The sequence below is a fragment of the Micromys minutus genome (genome assembly GCF_963924665.1).
Source record: "Micromys minutus genome assembly, chromosome: 6".
Lineage (NCBI taxonomy): Eukaryota > Metazoa > Chordata > Mammalia > Rodentia > Muridae > Micromys > Micromys minutus.
The window spans coordinates 20,383,190-20,390,936 of record NC_137975.1 but is presented as its reverse complement, the minus strand read 5'-3'; the positions used below and the strand labels follow the sequence as shown (position 1 = coordinate 20,390,936).

General features: G+C 42.4%; 1 pseudogene across 1 annotated transcript; it reads left to right on the top strand.

Annotated features, from left to right (window-relative positions):
* The first annotated feature begins 817 nt into the window (after positions 1–817).
* LOC308421431 (small ribosomal subunit protein eS1-like) lies at positions 818–1,593 on the top strand (annotated as a pseudogene). Its single transcript has one exon. The product of its transcript is annotated as a small ribosomal subunit protein eS1-like (transcript).
* Positions 1,594–7,747: the final 6,154 nt, after the last annotated feature.

Here is a 7,747-nt window from a genome sequence, read left to right as displayed (position 1 = left end):
TCTTTCCTTTTAAAAATAGGACGGGGGCGGGCCTGGAGAGATGGCTCAGTGGTCCTGACTGCTCTTCCAGAGGTCCTGAGTCCAATTCCCAGCAACCACATGGTGGCTCACAACCATCTGTAATAGGATCTGATACCCTCTTCTGGTGTGTCTGAAGACAGCTACAGTGTACTTATACATAATAAATAAATTCAATAATTAAATAAATAAATAAATCTTAAAAAAAAAAAAAGATGGCAAAGGGCTGAGGTTGCAGCTTGGTTGGAAAAGCACTTGCCTAGCGTTCCGTTCATAAAGTTATGGGTTCTACCCCAAGTGCTGCATAACACCAGGCATGGTAGTACACAGCTGTGCACTCCAGAGGTAGGGTCATCCTCAGCTATATATCGAGTTCCAGGTCAGCCTGGGCTAACATGAAACCTTGTCTCCAAGTAAGAAAGAGAAAAGGAAAAGGGGCAACTCAGAGCTGTTGATTTACAAGTAACTGAAGACTTAACAAATTAAGGTTGGTTATGTAAGTTTGGTAAAGACTTACACAAAGAAGGACTCTAGACCAACCACAGAAATACTCACATAGCCACATGAATAGCTGCATTGTTTACAACAGACAAGGAACGTACTCAGCCTAGATGTTTGTTGGCAGATGAAGAGCTAACGAAAGTGCAGTACATACAGATAATAGAGTTTTATGCAATTGTAAAGAAAAAAATAAAATCATGGCATTTTCCGGGAAATGGGTACAACTAGAAGTTATTGTTAGATCTCGGAAACCTGCTTACTCTGCTGGCCAAATCAATCATGGGTTCTCAGGAAGAATAAGCGCCTAATGAAAGGTGGCAAGAAGGGAGATAAGAAGAAAGTGGTAGATCCATTTTCTAAGAAAGACTGGTACGATGTGAACGCTCCAGCAATGTTCAATATTAGGAACATCGGGAAAACACTAGTCACAAGGACTCAAGGAACCAAAATTACATCTGATGGCCTCAAGGGTCGTGTGTTTGAAGTGAGCCTTGCCTATCTACAGAATGACGAAATTGCATTTAGAAAATTCAAGCTAATTACTGAAGATGTTCAGGGCAAAAACTGTCTGACTAACTTTCATGGCATGGATCTTACCCGGGACAAAATGTGCTCCATGGTCAAAAAGTGGCAGACCATGATTGAAGCTCATGTTGATGTCAAGACGACCGATAGGTATTTGCTCCTTTTCAGTGTTGGTTTCACTAAAAAATGCAACAACCAGATAAGAAAGATGTCCTATGGACAGCACCACCAGCAGGTCCACCAGATCTGGAAGAAGATGATGGAGATCATGGCCCAAGAGGTGCAGACAAATGACTTGAAGGAAGTGGTTAATAAACTGATCCCAGACAGCATTGGGAAAGACATAGAAAAGGCTTGCCTGTCCATTTTTCTCTTCATGATGTCTTTGTTAGAAAAGCAAAGATGCTGTAGAAACCCAAGTTTGAATTGGGAAAACTCATGGAGCTCCATGGTGAAGGCAGTAGTTCTGGCAAAACAACGGGTGATGAGACCGGTGCTGAAGTTGAACGAGCTGATGGATGTGAACCACCAGTCCAAGAATCTGTCTAAAATCCAGATTTTTAATAGTGACAAATAAAAAGTCCTATTTATGAAAAAAAAAAATCATGGGTTCTTCCCTCTTGTGGCTTTCTCCCTCCTATCTACAGCAAACATCTCCATACTTAGGAGTCATGTCCTCTGCCTTCTATTTCATTTTTTCATTCAGTTATGTTAAGTGAAATAATCCAGACAATTGTCAGAAAGACAAACACTGTGTTTTAAATGTATTATGTGTTTGAGCATATTTGTGTGTGTGTGTGTGTGTGTGTGTGTGTGTGTGTGTGTGCCACAAAACTAGAAAGGGGATCATGGGAGGGGGAGATCTTTAGCATGGTGGGAAATAGAGAGCACAAGGGGACTTGAGAGGAAGATAGCAAACCGGATCAGGGCAGCACGAGTAGGCGGGCAAAGAGGGGACAAATGTGAAGTGTGATACACGTGAAAGACACCAGGATTATACCCATCATTTTGTATGAAGACCTAAATTTTTAATGAAGAAATTAAAACTTAAAAAAACAAATCTAGGGTTAGAAAAGACACTGGGAATTGGGAAAGAGGTGGTACAGTAGAAACACATGACAATAGAAGCTATGCTCCTTGTAGATATCTGAGATCACCATTGGAGAAAGAAATGTCAGAGGGTGGGGTGAGAAGGAAAGAAAGGACAGGCTTCCAGGAAGAGGGAGCAAATACCAGAAGCAATGGCACCTGCTGGCCAGGATTTCTGCTATCTCTGAAATTCTTTCTTGTTGGGTTTCCTATAGTCTCTGTGTGTGACATTGCATGCCTTTGATTCCAGGACTCAGGAGGAAGAGGCAGGTGGATAGATCTCTTGAGTTCAAGGCCAGCCTGGTCTACAAATCAAGTTCCAGGACAGCCAAGACTGGGGAAGCAGAGGCAGGTAGATCTCTGCTAAGAGTTCCAGACCATCCTGGGCTACATAAGACCCTGTCTAAGAAAAGGAGGAGAAAGAAGAGGAGGAGGGGGAGGAAGAGGAGACAACTAAATGAGAAATTGAAAGAGCTACTTTGAGGGAAAGGATCCAATATCAATGGTTCACTCTGAAAGCCATCTAGGAAGTACTGTAAGGATCTGGAGACATTATGCCACACTTAAGAGTGTCCCTGCTCTTGCAGAAGACCAGAGGAGTCCAGTTCCCAGCATCCAGGTCAGGCAGCTTATCCCCATCAGTAACCCCAGTTCCAGGAGCTCTCTGCCTCTGTGGAAATGTACATTCGTGTGCACATATCCACACAGACACACTCAAATATGATTCAAAACTTTTTTCGATTAATTTTTTTAATGATGGGATAAAGGAAGAACAGATATATAAATGTTCACAACAGAATCCAAGAATTGGGTATAGGTAAATTCCCTGCCTAACTTTTCTTTTTTCTTCACAACAAAAGGTGGGCTGGGGGTGTTCTTTCATAGGTCTTGAGATCAATAAAATTAAGTTTTTCCTTAATTTGCTTGAACTTAGCCTTGCTTAGCTACAAAAAAAAACAAAAACAAAACAAAAAAAAAGTAAAAAACAAAAAGGAGGTACTGAAATAGTTAATTGTGCCACGGTCCCTCCAGCCTCTAAATTCTTACTCTCCTCTGTGGCAGGGAATATAAGGGTGACCACCACAAACTCATCTAAGCCACCATAACTTAGCTCTGCTCTGAGAGGTAGTTCATCTTCCTTATGGATGTCAAGGGTGAACTAAAGTGGACCAGGGCAGAGGGACCATAGCAGAGTGACAAGGCCGGCTGTGGCTCCAGAGCAGGTGCCGAGCAGCCAGACTGAACTGTTTTGAAAGCAGCCACCTGTTACTGTGATTGTGCGTCTGTTTTTCCTGGCTTATGGGATTTCTCTTCAGCTGTTGTTCTCAGACGGGGGTTCATTTTCTCTAGGAATCACCCAGCTCCCATATCCTAAACCTAGCATTTGTGTATAGAATGAGTCAGCTCTGTAGTTCTCCAGAATCAACCAATCGATCAGCCAGGGACCCTAAAGTCACTTAGAGGTTTGAATGGGAGATTTCAAGGGAACATTGGCTGTCCTCTTTCAAGATATCTGTTACAGATAATCAGCTTTTGAATTTTGGCTTCAGAAACAAAGAGCCATGTGGCACAGCTACCTAGAGTGGGATATGTGGGCATTCCCTGTCAAAGTTCTTTCTGATTTTTCTGTGTACTTAATTTTTTTTTTTAATAAAATGGACAAGTGTTCCTGCATAGGTTCTGTGATTCTGAGCCTGTTTTTATTTAACTGCCTACAGTGCTAGGTCATGGTGACATGGTTCCTGGTCTTTCCCTGCTATAAGAACATCATGCAGAGTCATGGGTGAGAATTTTGCTGAGTCATATTTGGCTTTTTGCTGAGTCTTGCCTTTTTTTTTTTTTTTTTTTTTTTTTCCTTTTCTCAATCTCGATCTTTTTGCCAATTTGGCATTTGATGAGATTTGTTAATCCATGGTTTGTTGTTTAGCTGAATCATGATTAGACCTTTTTGTTTTGAGGTTTTTACTAGGTTGTTTTGTTTTCTGAAGCAGGGTCTCTGTGTAGAGCTGGCTATCCTGAGACGTGTCTTTCTTTATATTACAGAGTTTTATTCATTTATTTATGTTTTTTGAGACAGGCCTCTCTATGCTGCCCTGGCAGCCCTGGAATTTGCTCTGTAGACCAGGCTGGCCTTGGACTCTGACAGATCTACCTGCCTCTGCTTCCTGAATGCTGGAATTAAAGGCATACACCACCATGCCTGGCCAGCCTATTCTTGCATAAAGAAAAATAATAGTAAAAGAAGTTTTAAAAGCTGTATAAATATAAGGTCATTTCTTTAAAAGGAGACAGGCTGAAGAGGTAGCTCAGTTAGTAGAATGTTACCTTGTATGCTGGAGACACTGGCTATGGTAATGTGCACCTAAAATCCAAGCATTTGGGAGGTGGTATCAGAAAGATCAGAAGTCTAAGGTCATCATCAGCTACGAAGGGAATTCCCAGCTGGGATATAGGAGACCCTGAAGTAAAATTTCCTTTGACTCTGAGATTCATCATGTGCACAGGAGGAAAAGCAGCACAGGTTTACAGGTGTGCTGTTTCAAGGTTCCTTCCTTTTTTTAAAAGACTTATTTATTACTGTCTTCTGTGTATGGGTGTTTTGTCTGCATGTATATCTGTGTACCACATGTGTGACCATGGAGACCAGAAATATATTGATCCTCTGGAATTAGAGTTACAGATGGTTGTGAACCACCATGTGTTCCTTGAACCCAGGTCCTCTGCAAGAGTGGTCAGTGTTCTTAACTGTTGAGCCATCTCTCCAGCCTCAACATTTATTTTCTTTTTGATTTTGTATATTTGTGTGTGTGTGTGTATGTGTGTGTGCTTGTGTCTGTTTGTGTATATGTGTGTGTTTGTAAGTGTATGTCTGTATGTAAGAGTGTGTGTGTGTGTGTCTGTGTGTCTGTGTGTGTGGAGGTGGGTTGGTGTGTCCCCGTGCTCCTTTGGAGGTCAGAGGACAAACCTGGGAAGTTGTTTCTCTCTTTCTGCTATGTGAGTTGCAGGCATCATACTCATATCATCAAGTTACATTAGTGGGTCTGAGAGCAACCTAGGATACAGAGGTCCTGTCTCAAAGATTTAAGTAATAATTAAGAAAGAGTAACATGGTAGAAAGGCTGGCCTGAGGATTATATTTGTTATCTTTCTAGTGCTGTGGTAAAGCCCCAAGACCAAAGCAACTAGAGAAGAAAGGGTTTGCTTTGTGGGCTGATAGTTTCAGAGAGACAAGAGTCCGGCACCATCATGACAGGGAAGCACCAAGTGGGCAGCCAGAATAGCTGACAGCTTACATCCTAAATTACAAACAGGAACCAGGGATGGGATGTAAAACTGTGTCATTAAACTTTCAAAGTCTACCCCTAGTGACTTCAGATGCATGGACTATGGGGCTATGTCCTTTAAACTACCACAGGAATGGCTCTTCCTATAGTGGCCAAGCTGACAGCACAGTGGGTAGAGAGGAATCTGTCATGATGAGATGGAGCAAAGGCACTTCAGGCTAAGAGAACATAGGACTACATAAACTGGATGTGGTGGCATATGCCTCTCAGCACTCGGACAGGCAGAGGGAGGATCAGACCTCGAGCATCATCCTTGGCTACATCTCAAGTCATAAGCCTAGGATATGTGAGGCCCTTTCTCAAAACAGCCACAAAACTAAAGGAGCTGAGAGAAGATAGATCCTGAGGGAAATGATTTTTGAAGAACTGTGGACACAGAAGATTACTTTTCAAGAAGTCATAAAACCAAAAGAATGATTCTTTTAGCAAACAGATCAGAGATTAAAGGGCTGTCACCAAGATGAAGAATCTAAATACAAAAAAAAAAAAAAAAAAAAAAAAAAAAAAAAAAAAACTTCTATGGGAACATAGAAGTCTATTTCTTTTCTTTCTTCTTCTTCTTTGTTAAAGATTTATTTATTTATCTTATGTATGTGAGTACACTGTAGCTGTCTTCAGATATGCCAGAAGAGAGCATCAGATCTCATTACAGATGGTTGTGAACCACCAGGTGGTAGCTGGGAATTGAACCCAGGTCCTCTGGAAGAGCAGTTAGTGCTCTCAATGATTGAGCCATCTCTTCAGCCCCAAGTCTATTTCTTCTTAAAGATTTGTGTGCCTGTTTGTGTGCATGCAGAAGAAAAACAGTGTCATAGCCCTTAGAGCTGGGGTTACAAGCTTTTATGGGACTTGGGAGCTGGAACCCAAACTCTGATCCTTGTGATCAGCAAACATTCTAGGCTCCTGGGCCACCCACCCCACCACACCCAGGAGTTTATTCAGAAGCAGCTGGGACAGAATCACAAAGTGAGTTTTCTCACAGTCTAGACAGGGCACTCTGTCCTTATAACCTATCAACATTGCTAACCAGAGAGTATCTGTTTTACAATCTCTTTAACATTCCATCACTCCCTATGGCTAGCAGCTCCCACTGACACACACCCTGTTGCAGCATCCTCTCTAGACCTGCTAGCCTGACTCATTCTGCTCACTAAATAATGACCAGAAACGTTTGAATAGCGTATGGGGGAGAAACATAGGCTCAGGGAAAATGGCAAGAGACAGTATTTCAGAGAAGTATCTGTTACCTCCGTGGTACTGCCTTGGAGCAAGACTATGGAAATTTGGCCAAGATCATCTTCTCCCCTACTCTTTGCAATGCTGGGGGTGGGGAATGAAGAAGTTCAATGCTACAAGCCATATGGCTTCTTCTTTTAAGGAATGTTCTTCCTAGAAGGCACCATGGGGTGGGAGTTGGGGGGGGTGCTAAATAAAACTGGAAGCACCTCTCTCAACACAGCTCTCCTCCACACCACAGGATAGATCCTTGTTTGTTATCATAAGCACGTGCTTCCCCAAAATTTCCTGTTTTTGAGATGATTCGTGAATTGAAAACTCTGTCCGTGGAAGGAAAGCTGTGTTATTGGCGCTTTACACAATGGAATGGCTCTGGCTTTAATCCTCTGAATAAGGCTTTGTTTCCCATTGACTGAAAACTTCCTCCAGGAAGGAAAGCTGGAAATATTCAGGAAGGATTTGTATTTTATTTCACAACAGCTTTGTGGAGGGGGGAGTCATCTGGAAGCTTTAGCCTCCCTTTCCTGGTGGACCGGCACCAATACACAGTTCACCAATGCGGACGGCTGCTCCCCGCACCCCAGCGACTTCCCTAGCCCACTGCCAAGTTTGTTTTGTTGTTGTTAGACTGACACTCACAGACGTTCATCCTGTGCCCGGGGGGTCCATGTGTTCCCAAGACATGACTAGAAACAGGTGCACCCAGTTTATCTCAGCTATTTCCGTGGGTCCAACACGTTTCCCTGATTCCCAGATTGCATGAGGCTCGTGTTGTATACTCCTTGGTTCATGAGTTATCCGTTAACTAGAGATGACAGCAGAAATGATCACAATCTATTGAACTCTTAAGTTACTAGGAATTGCATTTCCCTCCCTCAACCCTGCAGAATATTTACTTTATTGGCCAATAATAATTTTTAAAAATTTTTTCAAAAACTGTTGATGTGACCAGCTGATTCTACATAGTAAAATGTAGAGCCCAGGGCACAAGTCATTAAGACACACTATGAAGCCAAAACTACCTCTTGGACACT